Genomic DNA, 27,896 nt, shown 5'->3' on the forward strand with positions numbered 1-27,896 from the left:
TTATATCAGTTGAGTGCAGCTTAATGGAAGAGCCTGGGACTTACATGTGATAAGAAGTTATTTTTCTGAGTATTTTTGAATACACTTGAGAATCATGGAATCTGGTTAACAAAAAAACCACCGTTGTTTCTAGTCAGAAGTGACACTTGGTTAGCGATACTATTTTCATTCTTATATACTATTAACCCCCCTTTATTAATTCAGACATGTTAATTAAGTGCACTGATTTTTAATAGTAGCTTTTGTCTTGATTTTTTTTTTCTCTGTCAGAAAAGTATTGTTATTGAGGTGAAAAGTGTAAGCTTTGCTATGATGATTTACTTACTGGTATTTAGAATGTTCTTTACTTTGATTTAAACATTTGATTTTTATTTCAAAAGCAACTCTCTTTTATATGTGGGTTTGGTAATCAGTTTATTTTCTAAAATTTCAATAGTTTCCTTTCACCTGAAATTTAATAATGTAACAGTTACTGAATTTAGGAAAATTGGTAGTTTGTTGCTATCAGCACTGTTACTATGGGAATAAATTAGAATGATTAGCTCTTAGGTGGAATTGAACTTATTCTTTAGTTTCCATAGTAGTTGAAAAAGATTTAGGTCAGATTCACTTGTTGTTCCTCCTTTTTTCAAAATAAGAGGGCATTTTAATTTAGCACAACGATGTTAATTTTTCCCTACTAGATTGATTATATTAATATGATAATCTCACTCTCTTTACTGACAGCATAATCCAAAATGCATGTGTATGACTTTTTCTTGAAATATTTCAGAATTTAGAGAACATTTTAGGATACAAAAGAGTACATACATATCTTATTAAAAAACATACCCTAGTAATCAGTGTGTTATTACTTCACTGAGTTTTTCAAATCTGTTTTTCCTTTTCATCAGTTTTTAACTTTGCTATAGGTTAGGAAGCAGTGATTAGATAACATTAAAAAATAAGTGTTCTTGAGAGTGAGTACTAGAGCTTTTGCTTATGCACCATCTGTCATATTAGTGTGGTATTTAATAGCTAGATGAACTGAAAATCTTTGCTTTATCTCATTTCTGTTTATCTCTTGTTAGTAATATTTATTTAGTCTTGGTACCTCTCATTTGGTGAAATTGTTGCTTATTTGGAATAACTATGATAAACTATTGATTCTTACCCAGATGGTTCCTTTTCCTTTTTTGTTCATTTTCAGAGGCTTGCCTTTAAAAAACTGTAATTTAGAGAACCACTAAAACACTGAGTGTTCTTTAATATGTAGCTTGAAGTGGATATTTCCCTCCTTTTTGACTGGTCAGTTTTTTTATTTTTTAATTTTTAAAAAATATTTATTTTGGCTGCACGGGGTCTTAGTTGCAGTGTGCGGGATCTTTAGTTGTGGCATGCGGAATCTATCTCCCTGACCGGGGTCAAACCCGGCCCCCATGCATTGGGAGCACGGAGTCTTAACCACTGGACCACCAGGGAAGTCCCTGGTCAGTTTCTTAAAGTCTTTGGGTAAAATGGCATTCAAACTTTTTTGATCACAACCCCACTATAAGATGCATTTTTCATTGTCATCTAGTACTTATACACATATATGTACATATTAATATTTAAAATTGAAACAGACGTTTCATGAAACAATATTTATTTTTACTATTGGTGATGCATTGTAATGTTTTCTGTTTATTTTGTTTAATTGCATTTCATTCAAAACAAACTGTTGGTATCCACTAAATGGATGTGATAACCCAGTAATGTGTTGAACCTGCAGTTTGAAAAATTCTAGTGACTGCTAGATTTTTTCCAATATTGTTTTTTGGGAATTGGAGATGTTTGGGTTTGTTAGTTTTTTTTTCACTGAAATATATCTTGATTTTCTTAATCTTTTAACCTAAATGTGCAGAACAGTTGAGAGAGGGAGACCCTGTTGCCCCAATTATTGTTACTGTCACCTCTGTCCTTTACTCTGTGTCTAGGCACATCATTTAAAAAACTGCAGTGATACAGAATCATGAGGTTGACAACGCTTGGTCATGTGTAGAGCTTTTATCATTAGAATCCTTTTCTAGTTTCCATCTGACAGTCAAAGTTTAGTTTGATTAAGTTCCTTTCACAAACCTTGCTTCTGTTATTGGCAACTAGTCAAAAGGTTACAAAGCTGCTTTATTCTGCTTTTTTCTGGCCCCATTCCAGTCTTTGTAAACCAAGAAAAGAGAGCCAAGGAGTGAAGCAATTTTCCTTCTGTGTATATAGTCAGGTCAAAGTAACACAATTGAAGAGTCATTAGGATTTGTTACAGTGGACCGTATTTATTTATTATCCTGATTTCATTTCCTCTAATCATAAAGGGGGAAAGATGGTAGAGATATCAACAGTTCCTAGCATATCACAGCTATTAGAGTGAGGCAGGGTCAGCAGGCATACACTACTGTTTTTACCACTACCTCCTCTTAACACGTAATGAGCACTTCCTATGTGCCAGGCACTATTTAAAGCATTTCTCTTGTATTAACTCATATTTATTTGGGAGGCCTGGGGGAAGAACGAGAATGAGAAAGAATAAAGAAGAAAACTGGCTTTCTTAGTATCTTCTCATTACCTGGCTTGTGAGTTCTGGCTATTGGTGACTGTAGCATGACATAGCATACATTTTTTTTAAATAAATAAATTAATTATTTTTGGCTGCATTGGGTCTTCGTTGCTGTGCGCAGGCTTTTTCTAGTTGCGGTGAGCTGGGGCTACTCTTCGTTGCAGTGCATGGGCTTCTCATTGCGGTGGCTTCTCTTGCTGCGGAGCACGGGCTCTAGGCACGCAGGCTCAGTAGTTGTGGCTCGCAGGCTCTAGAGCACAGGCTCAGTAGTTGTGGCGCACGGGCTTAGTTGCTCCGCAGCATGTGGGATCTTACCAGACCAGGGATCGAACCGGTGTCCCCTGCATTGGCAGGCGGATTCTTAACTACTGTGCCACCAGGGAAGTCCCAGCATATATTTTTAACTTGGCCAGCTTTTTAAAATCATTAGTCCTGTCTGTGATGTTCTGTACTTAGGCACGAAGCTATGGTTTAAAACCTCAGGCTTTGAAGGTAGGCTGCCTGGGCTTGAATTCCATGTTGGTGAGTTATTAGGTATATGACCTTGGTTGAGTTACTCTCTATGCTTCAGTTTTCTCATCTGTAAAATGGTGATAATAGTAAACAGTACATATCTTATAGACTTATTGAGAGGATTAAAAGAGTTAATATACGTAAAGTACTTAGAACAGTGCCTGACCCATAAAAAACATTACATAAATGTTAGCTATTAGTAACTCACAACTCACAGTTGGATCTCCTGAAAGTATTTGTGACCATGATGAGTTCATATTTGCTAAGTAACAGGACGCGATTGATACTCAATGTTTTATTGCCCAGGAGCTTGAAAACAGCTTTCCTGAGGACTTGGAAGGAAGTTCTTGTGCAGAGTGTTGGAATCAAAGCCAGGGACAGAGTATCAGCTACAGGCCCAACTTGTTTAATCTCTCACAGGAATCTCTTGTTATTTGGACCTTACCTTTGTTGTTGTTGTGTTTTGTTTTGTTTTGTTTTAAAGATTTTTTTTTTGATGTGGATCATTTTTAAAGTCTTTACTAAATTTGTTACAGTATTGCATCTGTTTTGTTTTTTTGGCCTTTGGCTGTGAAGCATGTGGGATCTTAGCTCCCCCACCAGGGATTGAACCTGCACCCCCTGCATTGGAAGGTGAGGTCTTAACCACTGGACCTCCAAGGAAGTCCCTGGACCTTACCTTTAGTAATTTTAATATTTTGCCCTTTGAAAAACTAAGAGGAACTAGTTAATGAATTGACTTTCACTCAGGACCACATTTCTGTCCTGAGTCTGTTTAGCTTATGTCTAAGATATTTCTTTATTTTATTTTTCTTTAACAGTTATATCATCCTAACTATGTGCCAGACACTATTCTAAGAGCTTTATAGATATTAACTCATTTAAACCTATGACAAGTTTATGAGAAAACACTAATTATTATTTTTCCCATTTTACAGATGAAGTAAATGAGGCTCAGAAAAGTTAAATAACTTGTCTAAGCTCCCACACCACTCATCAGTGCCAGAACTGGGATTTGAACCTAAGAGTCAGACTCCAGAGTTCATGCTTCAAGCTTGCCAAGCCTGCCTCTTACAGAGATGAATTATGTTGAAAAGGGTAAAATAGCAAGTGTTAAAAGTTACTTCACTGTTCTTTACTCTGTGTACTGAATGACAGCACTGAAATTATGTGTGATGGTGTTTTGGCTGATGGAGTTTTGAAGGAATAAATAAATTCAAAGTAAAATATTAATAAAAGATCTGTACCTAGATTTTATAGTTCTGAGCGCTAAAGACATGCATTCCAAAAGACTCAGTTCTGTTAATATAGCATGTAGTAAGTTTTGTTCAAATACTGGATAGTGGATTGATAGAAACATGTGATGGATAGATATAGAGAATGCTATATAGAATTTTGATTTTAGAAAATGGGTAGTATAGACACATTTATAGAACATTCATGTTGGAGTATACCATGTGTCAGGCCACAGCACCTATAGAAAAAAATGTGATTCTCTTAGAAATGTTAACTTTAGATTAAAGGAGGGTGGAGATAAAGTTTTTGGAGGCTGAGAGTTTTATGGAGTCTGGATCTCCATGCATTAGAGAAACTCTTATGCTTTGTGACTGACATGTTACTAAAAACTGAAGAGAGGTCCAAAGAGGGTTGGAAGGAATGTAGTAGAACTGTTGGATTATTATTAAGGTCATTTTGACACTCTAATTCAGATGAACTCATTCCTTCTCAATACTTTATACTGTGGTTTTGGAATTTTTCCTGTGGAACGCTATCTCCCAATTTTATTGGAAGCTTGTGGGGAAAAGTTTGTGTTAAATTTTTTTTTTAAATTTATTTTATTATTTATTTTTGGCTGCTTTGGGTCTTCGTTGCTGTGCGTGGGCTTTCTCTAGTTGCAGCGAGCGGGGGCTACTCTTTGTTGCGGTGCACGGGCTTCTCATTGCGGTGGCTTCTCTTGTTGTGGACCACAGGCTCTAGGCACGTGGGCTTCAGTAGTTGTGGCACATGGGCTCAGTAGTTGTGGCTTGCGGGCTCTAGAGCGCAGGCTCAGTAGTTGTGGCACACAGGCTTAGTTGCTCGACAGCATGTGGGATCTTCCCAGACCAGGTCGCTTGAACCCGTGTCCCCTGCATTCGCAGGCAGATTCTTAACCACTGCACCACCAGGGAAGCCCTGTGTTAACTTTTATTAAGGATAATTTTACAGACAACTTCAAAGGATGATTTTCCAAGAAGTAAGGTTAGAAATTGTAAAAACAGTTCTTTTCGGAGAATCTATTCCTGATAAAATATTTTTTCCTGTTAAGAATTTGGTATAGCCTAAGTGTATTTTTTAAAAAATTCTTTCTCAGTAAGTTCTGATAGTATTCTGTTTAGTGTAAAGTTGCTATAAATATTCCTACAGCTGACAGTACCATGATGTGTTAGTCATGCCTCTCAAATAAAGTAGCCAGAAGAATTCACCAACCCAGTCAGTTGGCTGGGCTGTTTATTTATGGAGGGAGTTAACCAACATGGTGATGGCTTTTGTCGGTCCACAGGAAGTCCAGCAGAGAAGGTATGGTTGTTTGCAGTTTTTTTGGCCACAGAAATGTGATTTGTGCTGATGCCTGAATTGTGAGAGCTAAAAGGTTCTCTTAGGGTTACTTTAAAGGGAGCCTTAAAGGAGGTCAGTTGCGTGCAGGTCTGCTGGATATTTGTGTCTACTTAGCAGGACTCTTGAGTACAGAGGACTCTGAGTGAATGTGTTAGTAGATAAGTTAGGTAAGTTTTTTTAAAGGTAGTTCTTGAGAAAGATTGCCATCAGCTGATAGACTTCAGTGAATTTCTGAAAGATAGGAAACAGTGAAATTGGATTGATAGAGAAACTAGGAGTAGAAATCACATCGGAAAGTATGTGTAGAAGTTTCAGATATATACCAGACTCCAAGTAAATGAATATGAAGAACGGAAGAGTCCCTGGAGTATTCATCAGTTTCCCGGTCCTTGCTCTATTTTGAGCTTCTGGTGTTTGTCCTCTGGATAAAGCCCAGAGAAATGCTTTCTAAACATATGGAACAATCTGCCTGGGGAGGGCTTTCCTTATAGTCTCTTCTCCCCATGGCATTTAGTATATGTAAATCAAATCATGTCATTATCTTGCTTGAAGCACCCATTACCTCCCCAAACTGCTTATCATGTGTTACAAGGCTGTGTGTGACCTGGCCCTTGTCTGCTTCTCAGGACTCATTTCCTACCACTTACTCACTTACTAACATCAGCCTTTTTGCTGTTTCTCAAACATATCAGGATGTTTTCCTTTTAGTTTCTTTACACTTGTTTCCTTCTGAAGGCCCTCTTTTACATCTTTGTATAGTTTTCTACTTTTGATTATTCACATCTTTGCTGAAATGTTGTTACCACCTCAGAGAAATTATCACCAAATCTGAAATAGCTCCCCTTTAGTCATGCTCTACTCCTTCCTTTGTTTTATTTATTTACTTATTATATTTTTGGTAACAGCTTTATTGAGATATAATTCACATACCATACAATTTACCTATTTAAAGTATATAATTCATTGGTTTTGACTACATTCACAGAGTTGTGAAACCATCACCACAACCAATTTTATTTTATTTGTTTTTTGAATTTTATTTTATTTTTTTATACAGCAGGTTCTTATTAGCTATCTGTTTTGTACATATTAGTGTATATTTGTCAATCCCAATCTCCCAATTCATCCCGCCACCACCACGCCACCACTTTCCCCCGTTGGTGTCCATATGTTTGTTCTCTACATCTGTGTCTCTATTTCTGCCCTGCAAAGTGGTTCATCTGTACCATTTTTCTAGGTTCCACATATATGTGTTAATATACGATATTTGTTTTTTCTTTCTGACTTACTTGACTCTGTATGACAGTCTGTAGACCCATCCATGTCTCTACAAATGACCGAATTTCGTTCCTTTTTATGGCTGAGTAATATTCCATTGTATACATGTACCACATCTTCTTTATCCATTCATCTGTTGATGGGCATTTAGGTTGCTTCCATGACCTAGCTATTGTAAATAGTGCTGCAGTGAACATTGGGGTGCATGTGTCTTTTTGAATTATGGTTTTCTCTGGGTATATGCCCAGTAGTAGGATTGCTGGGTCCTATGGTAATTCTATTTTTAGTTTTTTAAGGAACCTCCATACTGTTCTGCATAGTGGCTGTATCAATTTACATTCCCACCAACAGTGCAAGAGGGTTCCCTTTTCTCCACATCCTCTCCAGCATTTGTTGTTTATAGCTTTTCTGATGATGCCCATTCTAACTGGTGTGAGGTGATACCTCATTGTAGTTTTGATTTGCATTTCTCTAATAATTAGTGATGTTGAGCAGCTTTTCATGTGCTTCTTGGCCATCTGTATGTCTTCTTTGGAGAAATGTCTATTTAGGTCTTCTGCCCATTTTTTGATTGGGTGGGGTTTTTTTTGATACTGAGCTGCATGAGCTGCTTGTAAATTTTGGAGATTAATCCTTTGTCACTTGCTTAATTTGCAAATATTTTCTCCCATTCTGAGGATTGTCTTTTCATCTTGTTTATGTTTTCCTTTGCTGTGCAAAAACTTAGAAGTTTCATTAGGTCGCATTTGTTTATTTTTGTTTTTATTTCCATTTCTCTAGGAGGTGGGTCAAAAAGGATCTTCCTGTGTTTTGTGTCATAGAGTGTTCTGCCTATGTTTTCCTCTAAGAGTTTTATAGTATCTGGCCTTACATTTAGGTCTTTAATCCATTTTCAGTTTATTTTTGTGTATGGTGTTAGGGAGTGTTCTAATTTCATTCTTTTACATGTAGCTGTCCAGTTTTCCCAGCACCACTTATTGAAGAGACTGTCTTTTCTCCATTGTATATCTTTACCTCCTTTGTCATAGATTAGTTGACCATAGGTGCATGGGTTTATCTCTGGACTGTCCATCCTGTTCCATTTATCTGTATTTCTGTATTTGTGCCAGAACCACATTGTCTTGATTACTGTAGCTTTGTAGTATAGTCTGAAGTCAGGGAGTCTGATTCCTCCAGCTCTGTTTTTTTCACTCATGACTGCTTTGGCTGTTCGGGGTCTTTTGTGTTTCCATACAAATTTTAAGATTTTTTGTTCTAGTTCTGTAAAAAATGCCATTGGTAATTTGATAGGGATTGCATTGAATCTGTAGATTGCTTTGGGGAGTATAGTCATTTTCACAGTATTGATTCTTCCAATCCAAGAACATGGTATACTTCTCCATCTGTGTGTATCATCTTTAATTTCTTTCATCAATGTCTTGTAGTTTTCTGCATATAGGTCTTTTGTCTCCCTAGGTAGGTTTATTCCTAGGTATTTTATTCTTTTTGCTGCAGTGGTAAGTGGGAGTGTTTCCTTAATTTCTCTTTCAGACTTTTCATCATTAATGTATAGGAATGCAAGAGATTTCTGTGCATTAATTTTGTATCCTGCAGCTTTACCAAATTCATTGATTAGCTCTAGTAGTTTTCTGGTGAAATCTTTAGGATTCTCTATGTATAGTATCATGTCATCTGCAAACAGTGACAGGTTTACTTCTTCTTTTCCAATTTGTATTCCTTTTATTTCTTTTTCTTCTCTGATTGCCTTGACTAGGACTTCCAAAACTATGTTGAATAATAGTGGTGAGAGTGGACGTCCTTGTCTTCTTCCTGATCTTAGAGGAAATATTTTCAGTGTTTCACCATTGAGAATGATGTGTGCTGTGTGTTTGTTGTATATGACCTTTATTATGTTGAGGTAGGTTCCCTCTATGCCCACTTTCTGGAGAGTTTTTTATCATAAATGGGTGTTGAATTTTGTCAAAAGCTTTTCCTGCATCTGTTGAGATGACCACATGGATTTTATTTTTCAAATTGTTAATGTGGTGTATCACATTGATTAATTTGCATATATTGAAGAATGCTTGCATCCCTGGGATAAATCCCGCTTGATCATGGTGTATGATCCTTTTACTGTGTTCTTGGACTGTTTGCTAGTATTTTGTTGAGGATTTTTGCATCTATATTCATCAGTGATATTGATCTGTAATTTTCTTTTTCTGTAGTATCTTTGTCTGGTTTTGGTATCAGGGTGATGGTGGCCTCATAGAATTAGTTTGGGAGTGTTCCTTCCTCTCCAATTTTTTGGAAGAGTTTGAGAAGGATGGGTGTTAGCTCTTCTCTAAATGTTCGATAGAATTCACCTGTGAAGGCATCTGGTCCTGGACTTTTGTTTGTTGGAAAATTTTAAATTACAGTTTCAATTTCATTACTTGTGATTGGTCTGATCACATTTTCTGTTTCTTCCTGGTTCAGTCTTGCAAGGTTACACCTTTCTAAGAACTTGTGCATTTCTTCCAGGTTGTCCATTTTATTGGCACAGAATTGCTTGTAGTAGTCTCTTATGATGCTTTGTATTTCTGTGGTGTCCATTATAACTTCTTTTTCATTTCTAATTTCATTGATTTGAGACCTCTCTCTCTTTTTCTTGATGAGTTTGGCTAAAGGTTTATCAGTTTTGTTTATCTTCTCTAAAACCCAGCTTTTAGTTTTATTGATCTTTGGTATTGTTTTCTTTGTTTCTATTTCATTTATTTCTGCTCTGACCTTTTAGATTTCTTTCCTTCTACTAACTTTGGGTGTTGTTTGTTCTTCTTTCTCTAGTTCCTTTAGGTGTAAAGTTAGATTGTTTATTTGAGATTTTTCTTGTTTCTTGAGGTAGGCTTCTATTGCTATAAACTTCCCCCCTTAGAACTGCTTTTTCTGCATCTCATAGGTTATGGATTGTCTTGTTTTCATTGTCATTTGTCTCCAGGTATTTTTTGATTTCCTCTTTGATTTCTTCCGTGATCTCTTGGTTATTTAATAACGTATGGTTTAGGCTTCATGTGTTTATGTTTTTTACGTTTTTTTCCTGTGATTGATTCCTAATCTCATAACGTTGTGGTCAGAAAAGATGCTTGATATGATTTCAGTTTTGTTAAATTTGTGATACAAGATGTGATCTATCCTGGAGAATGATCCGTGTGCACTTGAGAAGAAAGTGTAATCTGCTGTTTTCGGATGGAAGGTCCTATAGATATCAGTTATACCTATCACGTCTATTGTGTCATTTAAAGCTTGTGTTTCCTTATTAATATTCTGTCTGGATAATCTGTCCATTGGTGTAAGTGAGGTGTTAAAGTCCCCCACTACTATTGCGTTACTGTCGATTTCCTCTTTTATAGCTGTTAGCAGTTGCCTTATGAATTGAGGTGCTCCTGTGTTGGGTACATATATATTTATAATTGTCATATCTTATTCTTGAATTGATCCATTGATCATTATATAGTGTCCTTCCTTGTCTCTTGTAACATTCTTTATTTTAAAGTGTATTTTATCTGATATGAGTATTGCTACTCCAGCTTTCTTTTTTTTTTATTTTTTTAAATTTCTTTTTGCGGTACCGGGCCTCTCACTGTTGTGGCCTCTCCCGTTGCGGAGCACAGGCTCTGGACTCGCAGGCTCAGCGGCCATGGTTCAGGGGCCCAGCCGCTCCGCAGCATGTGGGATCTTCCTGGACCGGGGCACGAACCCATGTCCCCTGCATCGGCAGGCAGACTCCCAACCACTGTGCCACCAGGGAAGCCCCTCCAGCTTTCTTTTGATTTCCATTTGTATGGAGTATCTTTTTCCATACCCTCACTTTCAGTCTGTATATGTCCCTATGTCTGAAGTGAGTTTCTTGTAGACAGCAGATATATATATATGGGCCTTGTTTTTGTATCCATTCAGCAAGCCTGTGTCTTTTGGTTGAAGCATTTAATCCATTCACTTTTAACGTAATTATCGATGTGTATGTTCCTAGTACCATTTTCTTAATTGTTTTGGGTTTGTTTTTGTAGGTCCTTTTCTTCTCTTGTGTTTCCCACTTAGAGAAGTTCCTTGAGCATTTGTTGTAGAGCTGGTTTGGTGGTGCTGAATTTTCTTAGCTTTTGCTTGTCTGTAAAGCTTTTGATTTCTCCATCGAATCTGAATGAGATCCTTGCCGGGTAGAGTAATCTTGGTTGTAGGTTCCTCCCTTTCATCACTTTAAATATATCCTGTCACTCCCTTTTGGCTTGTAGAGTTTCTGCTGAGAAATCAGCTGTTAGTTAACCTTATGGGAGTTCCCTTGTATGTTATTTGTTGTTTTTCCCTTGCTGCTTTCAGTAATTTTTTTTGTCTTTAATTTTTGTCAGTTTGATTACTATGTGCATTGGCGTGTTTCTCCTTGGGTTTATCCTGCCTGGGACTCTCTGTGCTTCCTGGACTTGGGTGGCTATTTCCTTTCCCATATTAGGGAAGGTTTTTGAATGTAATCTCTTCAAATACTTTCTTGGGTCCTTTCTCTCTCTCCTTCTGGGACCCCTATCGTGTGAGTGTTGTTGCGTTTAATGTTGTGCCAGAGGTCTCTTAGGCTGTCTTCATTTCTTTTCATTCTTTTTCTTTATTCTGTTCTGCTGCAGTGAATTCCACCCTTCTGTCTTCCAGGTCACTTATCCGTTCTTCTGCTTCAGTTATTCTGCTATTGATTCCCTCTAGTGTATTTTTCAGTTACTGTATTGTTCATCTCTGTTTGTTTGTTCTTTAATTCTTCTAGGTCTTTGTTAAACGTTTCTTGCATCTTCTCAATCTTTGCCTCCATTCTTTTTCCGAGGTCCTGGATCATGTTGAATGTCATTATTCTGAATTCTTTTTCTGGAAGGTTGCCTATCTCCACTTCATTTAGTTGTTTTTCTGGGGTTTTATCTCATTCCTTCATCTGGTACAAAGTCCTCTGCCTTTTCATTTTGTCTGTCTTTCTGTGAATGTGGTTTTCCTTCCACAGGCTGCAGAATTGTAGTTCTTCTTGCTTCTGCTGTCTGTCCTCTTGTGCATGAGGCTATCTGAGAGTCTTGTGCAAGCTTCCTGATGGGAGGGACTCCTTCCTTTGTTTTATTTTCCAAAGTATTATTACTTTGGGGACTTCCCTGGTTCAGTCGTTAAGACTTTGCCTTCCAATTCAGGGGGTGTAGGTTCAATCCTTGGTCAGGGAGTTAAGATCCCACGTGCCTTGAAGCCAAAAAACCAAAACAGAAAACAGAAAAAATATTACAACAAACTCAATAAAAGACTTTAAATGTGGTCCACATCAAGGAAAAAGATCTAAAAAGAAAAGCATTATTACTTTGTGAAATTGTATTACCTTATGTATTTGTTTATCTTCCTCTTGGAATATAAGTTCCTTGAGACTAGGGACTTTGTGTTCATCACTGAATTCCCAGTATCTAAACTAGTGCCTGGCACGTAGTAGACACTCAATAAATATTTTGTAAGTGAATGAATGAATTTGGAGGTTAGAGAAAGAAGCAAGCACAGCCTGAAGCAACTATAGACTTCCACCCAAAAGCAGCGGAAGCAAAAAGCAAAGTGAGTAGCTAGCTAACGAAGTGTTTCTCCCCCAGATAAAGCTATGATAGCTAGTCTCTAAAGTTAGAGTCCTGGCGTGGGAGACAAGAGATATCCCTAGTAATTTATATGATGTTCAGAAGAGGAAAGAATTCATATCCAGAAAGCAGGTGACCTGCCGACACTGCCTAACTGCATATTTCACCCCTCTTCCATAGTTACTAGAAGTGGATGTATATAACTAGAACCTGCATATAATAATATACGAACAAAGATTCTCACCCACTCTGAGGATACGCTGTTTAGTTGAAATTCCTGGGGCTTCCCTGGTGGCACAGTGGTTAAGAATCCACCTGCCAATGCAGGCGACATGGGTTCAAGCCCTGGTCAGGAAGATCCCACATATCGTAGAGCAACTAAGCCTGCGCACCACAACTACTGAGCCTGCGCTCTAGAGCCCGTGAGCCACAACTACTGAAGCCCACGTGCCACAGCTACTGAAGGGTGCACGTCTTCAGTCCATGCTCTGCAACAAGAGAAGCCACCGCAATGAGAACCCTGCTGCTGCAATGAAGAGTAGCCCCCACTCGCTGCCACTAGAGAGAGCCTGCACGCAGAAATGAAGAAGCAACGTAGCCAAAAATAAATAAATAAATAAATTTATTTAAAAAAAAAAAAAAGAAATTCCTGACAGCAAGTGTGAACTACTAACCTAGACTTATCGGCCATTTAAGAAAAATTAATTCTATGCAAGAGAGGTACGAAATGCTTCCAACACTAAAGAAAATAGTGAATAGTATAAACTGAAGGAGATTTTAAAGATAACCATCATTAGTAATTTCAGAGGAAATTAAAAAGGAAATAAATGTAAATATTGAAATTTTAAGAATCAGAAAGTGTGAATAGCAAATTAATAAGTATAAAGATTGAGCTGAATTGAAATTCAAAGGATGTCAACAATAATGGCAGAGTAAGAACTTCTGAAAATTCTTCGTAAAAGCAGTGAGAATACTGGCAAAAATAGTCAGAATCAACTCTTTCAGGACTCTGAAAATTAACTACAGGCTTGCAGCAATCTGAACATTTATTCAAGAAAAATGGCTGAATCTCAGCAAAAACAGTGAACTTTGTATAGCATTTTAGCTTGCATTGTTCCCATTCTCCTCTCTCCAGCTCCATAGTAACCTTGGAAAACAGCAGCCCCCAGTCATGGTGAGAACTAGCAACCTGGAAGCCACTGGAAGGGGCAGAACAAGATTGGAGCTCCTTCACAGCCCTTTTCCCAGAAAATTGTCATTATTTGACCTGTCTGGAGGTTCCTTGAAAGACCTCATTCTCAAGACTATATTTGACCTGAGTGGAGCTCACCCTGTACAAATAGCTTTTCCCCTCTCAGGGTGTTCATTTAAAACAATTAAAAGCAGTTATTGAACATCATAAATTCAGTACTAGAAAATAGATTCAACAGTACATTAAAATAATATTCTACAACACCAGAGTTTCATCTCTGAACCAAATGCATATGTGGTTCAATATTAGGAAATCTAGTAATATGCTATATTAATAGTCGAGAGAAAAACCAGATGGTCATTTTTTTGGATGCCAAAAAAGCACTTGACCAATGTCATGCTTAGTAGTGGTATGCTAGGTGTATTTTTATTAATGTGAGGAACAAGAAAAGGATGCCCAACAATTAGCACTGTTACTTAATATTATAGTGGAGGTGTAAGCCAATATCATTAGGTAAGAACAAGAAATAAAGAAGTTAATATTGGGGAAAGAGGAGCTATTTTTATGCAGCTGGGGAAAATATATACGTGAAACTCAAGAATCAACCATCTTACTATTCTCATTGTTAGAAACAATAAGAGACTTTGGTAACATGGAAGTTTACAAAATTAATGTACCAATATCAACAACTGTCCTATATATAAAAAATAACTTCTTTAGAAATGAAAAATATAACAAATGAAAAGATAAAATGCCAACATAAAGAAACGTAGAGGATCTGCTAAGAGATGTTTTTAAAAAAAGATTAAGTAACTGGAAATAAATACTGTGTTATTAGATAGGAGAACACAATATTGTAAACTCATCATTTCCTCCTAAATTAATTTATGTGTTTAATGCAATTTAAATTAAAATATCATTTTTTTAAAAAACTTTGATAACATTACCCTGAAGTTTGTTTGGAAAGCGCATAGTTTTTTTTAGTGATTAAGTTTAATTTGTGTATCATCCTTTTTGAGTTGCATTCAGAGGAGATTCCAGAGTTTGAGATTGCTGGCCTCTGTAGATTTGATCCCTTCATTTTAGACCAACCAGAAAATAATAGCCTCTGGGAAAATTGTTTCAATTAAGAGTCTTTATCAAGAAAAAGAGTAAGTTCCTAAAATTTACTCTTCTTGTTTACTTTGTTGCTTGAAGTTAGCATTAACAGCTTTTATTGGTTAAATTAGTGAAGGCTTTATATTTTTACTCTGATATATACATTTTAGTGTTTAGTTAAATGGCATTTTCAACACTGACATAAAATTTTGAAAGCAGCCAAAACACACTAATTATGATTTCTTTCAGAATATGTCTTAAAACACCTGGCATATTCTACCCTCTATTTTATTTTAGTGTTTTTCTTCTGGTTTCAGATATTCTATGAATATTTTATGTTGAGAAAGAATTCTAGGGCTCTATTCAAGAAAAACAAAAAAGGAAGCTCCAAAGAAAGAAGTATATGCCCCCTCCAAAAAGAGGTATTTGCTTAGTTAGAAAAGTCATGTTTTTCTAATGACAAAAATTTCTGATTATCCAGTATCATTCTGTAATCTGTTTATTAATGTTCTTAATACAGTGCTTAGCACAGTGTTACAAAACTTTAAGTTAAATGTTGAGTAAATGCTTTTATGAAGAAGCATTACTACTCTATAGATATCACAAAATGACTTCATGAAAGAAATACAAAATAGGAACTTCAGTCAATCAAAATAGAAAAATATGAGCTTCAGTCTTGAGGCATGGTGTGCCTAAGAAAGTTATTCAAGACCAGCTGGAAAGGAGGACTTGATTATCTTTCAGGTTTAGCTCTAGCAGTATTTTTTTTTCCCCCAGGCAGAACACATCAAATAGTCCAGTACAGTGATTGTATGCTGGTTTTAAATGCTATCTTACAGATACTAATGCTTGTTTGTTCTCAGGGCATTAGATGGATCACTAAGGTGTCTCAAGATCCATGAAACACTTGGGACTGCCAATTTCACTATGTTACCTGGAAATTTCTTCAACTATAAATTTAGGATTTGACCCAGAGTGAAAGCAGGAAAATGCTAATTTTGTAATATGACAGTTCTGTTAGGCAAGCTGTCCAATTATTTGGAAAGCTTTTTATTCTTCTTAATGTTTGGAAGCATTTTTGCAACTGTATGTATAATCATGTTCTGTCGTCTTATTTACATACTTTTCTTCATTTCCTACCTTTGTTTTCAGCTTATGTGTTTCATTCAGTGGCCAGATGGCCAACAAACCCAAGCTGAGAGGTAATAGCAAAAACGAATGAAAAACAAAATAAACTTCTTTACAAATAGTATTAGATTCCTGTGGGTGCCATAATAAATTGCCACCAATTTGGAGGCTTAAAACAACAGAAATTTATCCTCTCACAGTTCTGGAGGCCAGAGGTCTAAAATCATGGTGTTGGCAGGGTTGCACTCCCTCCATAGGCTCTAGGAGTAGAATCCGTTCCTTGCCTATTCCAGCTTCTAGTGGCTGCTGGCATTCTTTGGTCATATCACTCCAGTCTCTGCCTCCATATTTGTATCGCCTTCCCCTCATTGTATGTGTGTGGGTGTTAAATTTCTCTCTGCCTTTCTCTTAAGATGGCATTTATGGCCTACCCAGATAATCCGGGATAATCTGCTCATCTCAGAATCCTTAAATACATCTGCAAAGACTCTATTCCAAATTAGGTAACATTTATGGGTTCTGGGGATTAGGATGCGGACCCATCTTTGGCCAGAAATGTTTCATGATAGCTGTGTATATTTGTGTTTGGGGAAGGTGATTTCATACTTGATCTCTCTCTCTCCCCACCCTCCCTCCCTCCCTCCCTCTTTTCCTTCATTCCTTCCCTCCTTCCTTTCTCAGCCTATTAAGGGACAGAAACTTAAGGTCTCCTAACTCCTCACCTCTAAGTAAGTAGTGCGTGTGTTGTGATCCCTTGTTATGTATGTGATATTAAGATTTGATTTAAAGCATATCAGTCCTTTTTTTTTTTTGAAGGGAACTTTTCACTTAACACAGACTTCAAAATGATGTTCTTCTAATTAGTTAATAAAACCTTGTAAAGAATTAAAGACTTAGGCATTCCTGGTGAGAAATGAGAAAAGTGAAGTTTTGAATTCTTTGTGCCTCTAAATATATTGAAGGTTCTTAATGAACTGGTTTTAAGTAGATATTTAGAGGAATCAAGAGCCTAGAAATTGTACTTGATTGAACAAATATTTATTGATTGCCTGCTATGTGCTCTCAGATACTAAAAAGAAGGCGATCTCTGCCATTGTGGAATTTAGGATCAAGATTCCACAGGAATCTTAGGACCAAAGGAAAATTAGTAGTTTTGACAGAATTGTTAACTGCTAGATTTATAGAACACAGTAGGGGTCAGAGAAGTAGTTTTGAAGAATTCTTAATTATTAATTAATAATGAAGCAGGGAACTGTTTCACTAATAACTTTAAGGTTTTGGTAGGTTAGGAGATATTTTGTTTTTCCAAAACCATGATACTCATCTCTGACTAGAAATGGTAAAATAATTTATTTTTATATCCTGTATAATTAAAATTACCTGTTTCATTAACAATAGATCGAAGTTTGTGTCTCATAAATTAAAGATTTATGGCTATAAAGAGAAATCAAATTGTTATTTTTGCTAGATTGTACAAGAAATTAAAAAGTAGCTTAAAAGAAGAATCTTTTTAGGATTTTTAGACAGTCCTTAAAGTACCAGTTAACAGTAGTGAAAAAGAAGTTTTGAGTTTATAAATTTAAAACATTTTAAAACTTTCAAGAGTATGACCATGAGGTCAAACTAATGTAACAGAATAGTTTGAGATTTAATGAAAGAAAAGGAGTAAATAGCTTAAGTTAATATTAGGAATGTAATTTTAAAAGGGAGGGTCATGTGCTCAATTCCATCTATCTATCTATCTATCTGTATATCTATATTTTTGCCTGCGTTGGGTCTTCATTGCTGCACGTGCGCTTTCTCTAGTTGTGGCGAGTGGGGCCTACTCTGTTGTGGTGTGCGGGCTTCTCATTGTGGTGGCTTCTCTTGTTGCGGAGCACGGGCTCTAGGCATGCGGGCTTCAGTAGTTGTGGCACGCGGGTTCAGTAGTTGTGGCTCATGGGCTCTACAGCTCAGGCTCAGTAGTTGTGGCGCACGAGCCTAGTTGCTCCGCGGTATGTGGGATCTTCCTGGACCAGGCAGGGCTCGAAACCGTGTCCCCTGCATTGGCAGGTGGATTCTTAACTGCTGCACCAACAGGGAAGCCCTACTTTTGATTTTTATTAAACTATTTAAGGTATTATTATTATGCTGTAATTAATGTAAAATCTTACTTTTTTTTTTCATCTTTTAAATGAGCTTTTATTGAAATAGGTTGCAGTTTCATTTAATATAGAATATAGAATTACAGCTTAGATAAATCATTCTCCACATGTTGGTTGTTTCTAATTTTTCATTACTGTGAACAAGAAACTTACTCAGTTTTTAAAATAGAGTTAGCTTTTTACTCCTCTATTTAATTGTGGGGGGAAAATCCAAGAAAAATTATTCAGGCCATGGGCAATTTTATGACCTCTTTTATACTCTAACCAGAGAACAGTCTGAATATACATACAATTTTACAGCAGTGCCTGAATATTTCTTTTCTTCTTATGGCCCACATAACTTTAGGTTTTATTGTTTAGATTTATTTTTGGTAATTTAATACGTGTGAAGTGGTATCTTAAAAATATTAAAATTTATTCAGTTAGTAGTGAGAATCTTTTTTCCAAAGTGCTGATTTGATCTTGGTTGTTACTTAAGCTGTTTGTATCCTTTGATGGATGTGTATGTTAGTCATCATTTGCCGCATAACAGATGAGCAGTAAATGTTGAACTGGTTGGGTTTATTTTATTTTTTATTTTTAAAATTTATTTTTATTTTATTTATTTATTTTTGGCTGTGTTGGGTCTTCGTTGTTGCACGCCGGTTTCCTCTAGTTGCGGCGAGCGGGGGCTACTCTTCGTTGTGATGTGTGGGCTTTTTCATTGCAGTGGCTTATCTTGTTGCGGAGCATAGGCTCTGGGCACACAGGCTTCAGTAGTTGTGGTTTGCGGGCTCTAGAGCGCAGGCTTAGTAGTTGTGGCACAGGGGATTAGTTGCTCCATGGCATGTGGGATCTTCGGAGCAGGGCTCGAAACCGTGTCCCCTGCATTGGCAGGCAGATTCTTAACCACTGTGCCACCAGGGAAGTCCGGCAGACGGATTCTTAACCACTGCGCTACCAAGGAAGCCCTGGTTGGATTTATATTGTAGACATTAAGCTTTACCTGTCATAATTATTGCAGGCATTGCTTCCATTTGTTATATTCTTTTTTTTTTTTTGCGGTATGCCGCCCTCTCACCGCTGTGGCCTCTCCCGCTGCGGAGCAACAGGCTCCGGACGCGCAGGCTCAGTGGCCATGGCTCACGGGCCCAGTCACTCCGCGGCATGTGGGATCTTCCCAGACTGGGGCACAAACCCGTGTCCCTTGCATCGGCAAGTGGACTCTCAACCACTGCGCCACCAGGGAAGCCCCCCCTGACAACATTTTTTAAATAATGATTTTCTCCACTTATGAGCACTTTTTGGATTTGGTCATTATTTTGCTCTTTCTAGTCTCACGGGTCTTTTCGTAGTTTTTTTTTCTTGTGGTAAGTATACATAACAAAATAAACAGTTTTAACCACTTTTAGGGATACCATTCAGTAGCATTAAGTACATTCACAATGTTGCACAGCCATCAGCACTCTCCTCTATTGTCTTTAGTCTGAAAACATGATTGCTCTTATTCTCAGGCAGATTGTTTAAGTCTCTGAATCCCAGTTGCCCTGTCCATAGTATGAGGATGGTACCAGTTGTGTTTTAAAATGGCTGAGGAGATAAATTTAAGTAAGGCAACGAATGTAAAAATACCTGGTGGATTTTATATGCTCAGTAAATGATAGGTCTCTTATCCTCCCCACTGTAATTGATTTTAAAGACTGATGTAGGGCAGATCTTCCTTAATTGCCTCTGTTATTCTCCTCCAAGATGTTCATTATTATTTTTGCCTAATTTTCAGTAAGAAATTTGTAGGTATTGGAATAAACCTTTGTTTACTTCTTGTTTGAAACCTATTGTAAGTGTTCTATAGATTGTGAAGCCCAAATTAGTATTTAGTATCATCCCCACTGACACTACTAAGTACTGTTCTGGAAGAGACCATAGAAATGTTTTCTTATGTTTTGAAATCATTTTCCTGACATCTTTTCCGATTATGCTTTATGAGGCCTCCTAGTTTATAAAATAGAATTTATTTTGAAGAGATATCTTTAGGCTTTATGTTTGGTACTTTGGGTGTTAGGACACTTGTTTCTGAATTAATAGATCCTCTTTAGAAGAGATCAGTTATTGTTGAATAATAATACTTGAAGTAGTTTTCTTCAAGCCACCTAGAAGAGGGTATTTTGCTCTTTGTTTTTATTCTTCAAGGCATACATGTAATTATATTTGAGGACACCATGGTAAACATTTGCTAATTACCTACTTCTTTTATATCCTAAAGTAATCCATATATTAATAAAAATCATAAGTGATGATATACTACTTTTTTGATACCTTCTTCAGGCTACTGTTGTTTATAACTATTGTTGAGATATATTTAATTTTGGGAAACGTGCTGTTCATTTTCCCCAGGGAAACTTCTGTAGCCTTTTCTGTGGTGTGCTCTAAAAATACATATAAGGCTTTGGAAGGGGGTAGTAAATAGACTTCTAAAATACAGTGTAGTCAATGGTCAAATTTATGAGCTACCTGTTTTCTACTTACAGCTGAACAAAAGATATTCAGTTAGGGCTTCCCTGGTGGCACAGTGGTTGGGAGTCCACCTGCCATTGCAGGGGATGCGGGTTCGTACCCCGGTCCGGGATGATCCCACATGCCGCGGAGCGGCTGGGCCCGTGAGCCATGGCTGCTGAGCCTGCGCGTCCGGAGCCTGTGCTCCGCAGCGGGAGAGGCTACAACAGTGAGAGGCCCGCGTACCGCAAAAAAAAAAAAAAAAAAAAAAATTCAGTTAACTCCTGAATATCTCTGTGCACACTTTGCCATATGCAAATTCCCCTTCTAGGACCTATAATGAGACTGTTCTCTATTTTGACACTTCTTGTGATGTTGTAATTAAGAGTGATGTATACTTTGCTTTCATTGAAAATAATTTGACCTTTATTCTGTGTTTTAAAATATAAATATGTATATACACAGTATATATATTTCCCCTTCCTATACTTAAGAGCTATAATAACATATTGAAGTAATCTAAGTTCTTGCTTGTGGCCATTTATAATTACAGGGTAAATAGTATGTTGAAATTGGTACAAAACAGAAATTTTGAGGTAGGAATCTAATGAGAATTTTGAAATAAAATATTTGTTACTTTTTATTTCCCTTGTAATTTTTAAGTATTAAAAATAAAAATTATGACTGTCATATTACAAAAGAATCCTGCTTTATGAGCGTGTGCAATCACAGTGTTTAAAATTATGTGATCTTTTCAAACAAACCAAAATTCCTATTTTTTCATTGTTAGTATTTGCAGGTAGGGAAATGTGAAGTCTTAGGAAATACTATTTCTGTACTCAGTTACAGGTTTTCCCAGATTTCTGCCTGTGAAGGCATGTGGATACTGATAAATTCTCTCCAAAAAAGGTGGTAAAACAGCTGTATTTAGAAGCCAACAGCAAGAATTGAAACTAGAAAATTATGAAAAGACATTACTATCCAAATGCCTTGAAGGTACTTAAAACAAAAAGTTAACTCAGAGTATGTTATGTTATTTCATTGGCTGTTTGACTAAGTTAAAATTATATTCATTTACACTACATTAAGTATCCACACTTTCCACTTCTATGTCAAGCCATTATATTATTGGATATTTCAAAAGATGAATCTCATTGAACGTAGAATTATGGCAGGTTATATATATATATTTTTTTGAATTTTATTATTTTTTTATACAACAGGTTCTTCTTATTAGTTATCTATTTTATACATATTAGTGTATATATGTCAATCCCAATCGCCTAATTCATACCGCCACCACTGCCCCCCTCACCCCACCCCGCTTTCCCTCTTGGTGTCCATACATTTGTTCTCTACATCTGTGTGTCTATTTCTGCCTTGCAAACTGGTTCATCTGTACCGTTTTCCTAGATTCTACATACATGTGTTAAGATATGATATTTGTTTTTCTCTTACTGACTTACTTCACTCTGTATGACAGTCTCTAGATCCATCCACGGCTTTACAAATGACCCAGTTTCGTTCCTTTTTATGTCTGAGTAATGTTCCACTGTATATATGTACCACATCTTCTTTATCTATTCATCTATCAATGGGCATTTAGGTTGCTTCCATGTCCTGGCTATTGTAAATAGTGCTGCAATGAACATTGTGATGCATAACTCTTTTTGAATTATGGTTTTCTCTGGGTATATGCCAAGTAGTGGGATTGCTGGGTAATATGGTAATCCTATTTATAGTTTTTGAAGAAACTTCCATACTGTTCTTCATAGTGGCTGTATCAATTTACATTCCCACCAACAGTGCAAGAGGGTTCCCTTTTCTCCATACCCGCTCCAGCATTTATTGTTTGTAGATATTTTGATGATGGCCATTCTGACCGGTGTGAGGTGATATACCTCATTGTAGTTTTGATTTGTGTTTCTCTAATAATTAGTGATGTTGAGCAGCTTTTCATGTGCCTCTTGGCCATCTGTATGTCTTTGGAGAAATGTCTGTTTAGGTCTTCGGCCCATTTTTGGATTGGGTTGTTTGTTTTTTTTAATATTGAGCTGCAGGAGCTGTTTATATATTTTGGAGATTAATCCTTTGTCTGTTGATTCATTTGCAAATATTTTCTCCCATTCTAAGGGTTGTCTTTTCATCCTGTTTATAGTTTCTGTTGCTGTGCAAAAGCTTTTAAATTTCATTAGGACCCATTTGTTTATTTTTGGTTTTATTTCCGTTACTCTAGGAGGTGGATCAAAAAAGATCTTGCTGTGATTTATGTCAAAGAGTGTTCTTCCTATGTTTTCCTCTAAGAGTTTTGTAGTGTCCAGTCTTGCATTTAGGTCTCTAATCCATTTTGAGTTTATTTTTGTGTATTGTGTTAGGGAGTGTTCTGATTTCATTCTTTTACATGTAGCTGTCCCAGTGGTTTTCCCAGCACCACTTATTGAAGAGGCTGTCTTTTCTCCATTGTATATTCTTGCCTCCTTTGTCATAGATTGGTTGACCATAGGTGTGTGGGTTTATCTCTGGGCTTTCTTTCCTGTTCCATTGATCTATATTTCTGTTTTTGTGCCAGTACCATATTGTCTTGATTACTGTAGCTTTGTAGTGTAGTCTGAATTCAGGGAGTCTGATTCCTCCAGCTCCATTTTTTCCCCTATAGATTGCTTTGGCTATTTGGGGTCTTTTGTGTCTCCATACAAATTTTAAGATATCTTTGTTCTAGTCCTGTAAAAAATGCCATTGGTAATTTGATAGGGATTGCATTGAATCTGTAGATTGCTTTGGGTAATACAGTCATTTTCACAATATTGATTCTTCCAATCCAATAACATGGTATATCTCTCCATCTTGTTTCTGTCATCCTTGATTTCTTTCATCAGTGTCTTATAGTTTTCTGAGTACAGGTCTTTTACCACCTTAGGTAGGTTTATTCCTAGGTATTTTATTCTTTTTGTTGCAGTGGTGAATGGGATTGTTACCTTGATTTCTCTTTCTGATCTTTCATTGTTAGTGTATAGGAATGCAAGAGATTTCTGTGCATTAATTTTGTATCCTGCTACTTTACCAAATTCAATGACAAGCTCTAGTAGTTTTCTGGTGGCATCTTTCGGATTCTCTATGTATAGTATCATGTCATCTGCAAACAGTGACAGTTTTACTTCTTCTTTTCCAATTTGTATTCCTTTTATCTCTTTTTCTTCTCTGATAGCCATGGCTAGGACTTCCAAAACTATGTTGAATAATAGTGTGAGAGTGGACATCCTTGTCTTGTTCCTGATCTTAGAGGAAATGCTTTCAGTTTTTCACCATTGAGAATGATGTTTGCTGCGGGTTTGTTGTATATGGCCTTTATTATGTTGAGGTAGGTTCCCTCTATGCCCACTTTCTGGAGAGTTTTTATCATAAATGGGTGTTGAATTTGTCAAAAGCTTTTTCTTCATCTGTTCAGATGATCATATGGTTTTTATTCCTTAATTTGTTAATATGGTGTATCACATTGATTTGCGTATATTGAAGGATCCTTGCATCCCTGGGATAAATCCCACTAGATCATGGTGTATGATCCTTTTACTGTGTTCTTGGACTGTTTGCTACTATTTTGTTGAGGATTTTTGCATCTATATTCATCAGTGATATTGGTCTGTAATTTTCTTTTTTTGTAGTATCTTGTCTGGTTTTGATATCAGGATGATGTTGGCCTCATAGAATGAGTTTGGGAGTGTTCCTTCCTCTGCAGTTTTTTTTTTTTTTTTTTTTTTTGTGGTATGCAGGCCTCTCACTGTTGTGGCCTCTCCCTTTGCGGAGCACAGGCTTCAGACGCGCAGGCTCAGCAGCCATGGATCACGGGCCCAGCCGCTTTGCGGCATGTGGGATCTTCCCGGACCGGGGCACGAACCCATGTCCCTTGCATCGGCAGGCGGACTCTCAACCACTGCGCCACCGGGGAAGCCCTGTTGGAAGATTTTTAATCACAGTTTCAATTTCATTACTTGTGATTGGTCTGTTCATGTTTTCTGTTTCTCCTGGTTCAGTCTTGGAAGGTTATACCTTTCTAAGAATTTGTGCATTTCTTCCAAGTTGTCCATTTTATTGGCATAGAGTTGCTTATAGTAGTCTCTTAGGATGCTTTGTATTCTGCGGTGTCTATTGTAGCTTCTCCTTTTTCATTTCTAATTTTATTGATTTGAGTCCTCTCCCTCTTGATGAGTCTGGCTAATGGTTTATCAATTTTGTGTATCTTCTCAAACAACCTGCTTTTAGTTTTATTGATCTTTGCTATTGTTTTCTTTGTTTCTATTTCATTTATTTCTGCTCTGATCTGTATGATTTCTTTCCATCTGCTAACTTTGGGTTTTCTTAGTTCTTCTTTCTCTAGTTCCTTTAGGTGTAAAGTTAGATTGTTTGTTTGAGATTTTTCTTGTTTCTTGCAGTAGGCTTGTATTGCTATAAACTTCCCTCTTAGAACTGCTTTTGCTGCATCCCATAGGTTTTGGATCGTCGTGTTTTCATTGTCATGTGTCTCTAGGTATCTTTTGGGTTTCCTCTTTGATTTCTTCAGTGATCTCTTGGTTTTAGTAACGTATTGTTTAGCCTCCATGTGTTTGTGTTTTTTACATTTTTTTCCCGTGATTGATTTCTAATATCATAGCGTTGTGGTCAGAAAAGATGCTTGATATGTTTTCCTTTTTCTTAAATTTACCAAGGCTTGATTTGTGACCCAAGATGTGATCTGTCCTGGAGAATGTTCTGTACGCAGTTGAGAAGAAAGTGTAATCTGCTGTGTTTGGATGGAATGTCTTATAAATATCAATTAAATCTATCTGGTCTATTGTGTCATTTAAAGCTTGTGTTTCCTTATTAATTTTCTGTCTGGATGAACTGTCCATTGGTGTAAGTGAGGTGTTAACATCCCCCAGTATTATTGTGTTACTGTCGATTTTCTCTTTTATAGCTGTTAGCAGTTGCCTTATGTATTGAGGTGCTCCTGTGTTGGGTGCATATATATTTGTAATTGTTATATCTTCTTTTTGGGTTGATCTGTTGATCATTATATAGTGTCCTTCCTTGTCTCCTGTAACATTCTTTATTTTAAAGTGTATTTTATCTGATATGAGTATTGCTACTCCAGCTTTCTTTTGATTTTCATTTGCATGGAGTATCTTTTTCCATACCCTCACTTTCAGTCTGTATGTGTCCCTAGATCTGAACTGGGTCTCTTGTAGACAGCATATATATGGGCCTTGTTTTTGTATCCATTCAGCAAGCCTGTGTCTTTTGGTTGGAGCATTTAATCCATTCACTTTTAAACTAGTTATCGATATGTATGTTCCTAGTACCATTTTCTTAATTGTTTTGGGTTTGTTTTTGTAGGTCCTTTTCTTCTCTTGTGTTTCCCACTTAGAGAAGTTCCTTGAGCATTTGTTGTAGAGCTGGTTTGGTGGTGCTGAATTTTCTTAGCTTTTGCTTGTCTGTAAAGCTTTTGATTTCTCCATTGAATCTGAATGAGATCCTTGCCGGGTAGAGTAATCTTGGTTGTAGGTTCCTCCCTTTCATCACTTTAAATATATCCTGCCACTCCCTTCTGGCTTGTAAAGTTTCTGCTGTGAAATCAGTTGTTAACAGTATGGGAGTTCCCTTGTATGTTATTTGTCGTTTTTTCCCTTGCTGCTTTCAATAATGTTTTTTGTCTTTAATTTTTGTCAGTTTGATAACTATGTGCCTCAGTGTGTTTCTCTTTGGGTTTACCCTTCCTGGGACTCTCTGCACTTCCTGCACTTGGGTGGCCATTTCCTTTCCCATGTTAGGGAAGTTTTTGACTGTAATCTCTTCAGATATTTTCTCGGGTCCTTTCTCTCTCCCATCTCCTTCCGGGACCCCTATAATGTGAATATTGTTGCGTTTAATGTTGTGCCAGAGGTCTCTTAGGCTGTCTTCATTTCTTTTCATTCTTTTTTCTTTATTCTGTTCTGCAGCAGTGAATTCCACCATTCTGTCTTCCAGGTCACTTATCCGTTCTTCTGCCTCAGTTATTCTGCTATTGATTCCTTCTAGTGTAGTTTTCATTTCAGTTATTGTATTGTTCATCTCTGTTTGTTTGTTTTTTAATTCTTCTCGGTATTTTTTCTTTAATTGTTCTAGATCTTTGTTAAACATTTCTTGCATCTTCTCGATCTTTGCCTCCATTCTTTTTCTGAGGTCCTGGATCATCTTCACTGTCATTATTCTGAATTCTTACTCTGGAAGGTTGCCTATCTCCATCATTTAGTGGTTTTTCTGGGGTTTTATTGTTCATTTGGTACATGGTCCTCTGCCTTTTCATTTTGTCTTTCTGTTAGTGTAGTTTTCGTTCCACAGGCTGCAGATTTTTAGTTCTTCTTGCTTCTGCTGTTTGCCCTCTGGTGGATGAGGCTATCTACAAGCCTTTGCAAGCTTCCTGATGCGAGAGACTGGTGATGGGTAGAGCTGGGTGTTGCTCTGGTGGGCAGAGCTCAGTAAAACTTTAAGCTGCTTGTTTGCTAATGGGTTGGGCTGAGTTCCCTCCCTGTTGGTTGTTTGGCCTGAACTGTCCCAGCACTGGAGCCTGTAGGCCCTTTGGTGGGGCTAATGGCGGACTCCGGGAGGGCTCACACCAAGCAATACTTCCCAGATCTTCTGCTGCCAGTGTCCTTGTCCCTGCGGTGAGCCACAGCCACCCCCCGCCTCTGCAGGAGACCCTCCAACACTAGCAGGTAGGTCTGGTTCAGTCTCCTATGGGGTCAGTGCTCCTTCCCCTGGGTCCTGATGCACACACTACTTTGTGTGTACCCTCCAAGAGTGGAGCCTCTGTTTCTCCCAGTCCTGTCAAAATTCTGCAGTCAAATCCCGCTAGCCTTCAAAGTCTGATTTTGTGGGAATTCCTCCTCCTGGTGCTGGACCCCCAGGTTAGGAAGCCTGACGTGGGACTCAGAACCTTCACTCCAGTGGGTGGACTTCTGTGGTATAAGTGTTCTCCAGTCTGTGAGTTACCCACCCAGCAGTTACGGGATTTGATTTTATTGTGATTGCGCCCCTCCTAACGTCTCATTACAGCTTCTCCTTTATCTTTGGATGTGGGTATCTTTTTTGGTGAGTTCCGGTGTCTTCCTGTTGATGATTGTTGAGCAGTTAGTTGTGATTGTGGTGCTCTCGCAAGAGGGTGTATGCGCATGTCTTTCTATTCCACCATCTTGAGCCATTCTCAGTGTCAGGTTATATTAATGGTAAGAAAATATCAAAATACACAATTAAACTCTAGAACTAGTACATGGAAGTGAGAAAACTAAGGTTTGTATGGTAATTCTGTACTT

The 27,896-nt window shown here is 37.3% G+C and overlaps 1 protein-coding gene across 4 annotated transcripts in view; it reads left to right on the forward strand.

Annotated features, from left to right (window-relative positions):
- The window catches only part of EYA3 (EYA transcriptional coactivator and phosphatase 3), a 139,830-nt gene that overhangs the window by 42,301 nt on the left and 69,633 nt on the right, over positions 1 to 27,896 (forward strand). The window contains exon 2 of one of the 4 annotated variants that reach the window (XM_082864048.1): positions 2,787 to 4,180. The exons of 2 other annotated variants lie outside the window; for them this stretch is intronic. The gene's annotated coding sequence lies outside the window, so the exon portion shown is untranslated. The remainder of the gene's footprint in view (positions 1 to 2,786; positions 4,181 to 27,896) is intronic. One more of the 4 variants, XM_082864049.1, reaches the window with a different exon arrangement.

This window comes from Leucopleurus acutus (genome assembly GCF_964270905.1).
Source record: "Leucopleurus acutus genome assembly, chromosome: 2".
Classification (NCBI taxonomy): domain Eukaryota; kingdom Metazoa; phylum Chordata; class Mammalia; order Artiodactyla; family Delphinidae; genus Leucopleurus; species Leucopleurus acutus.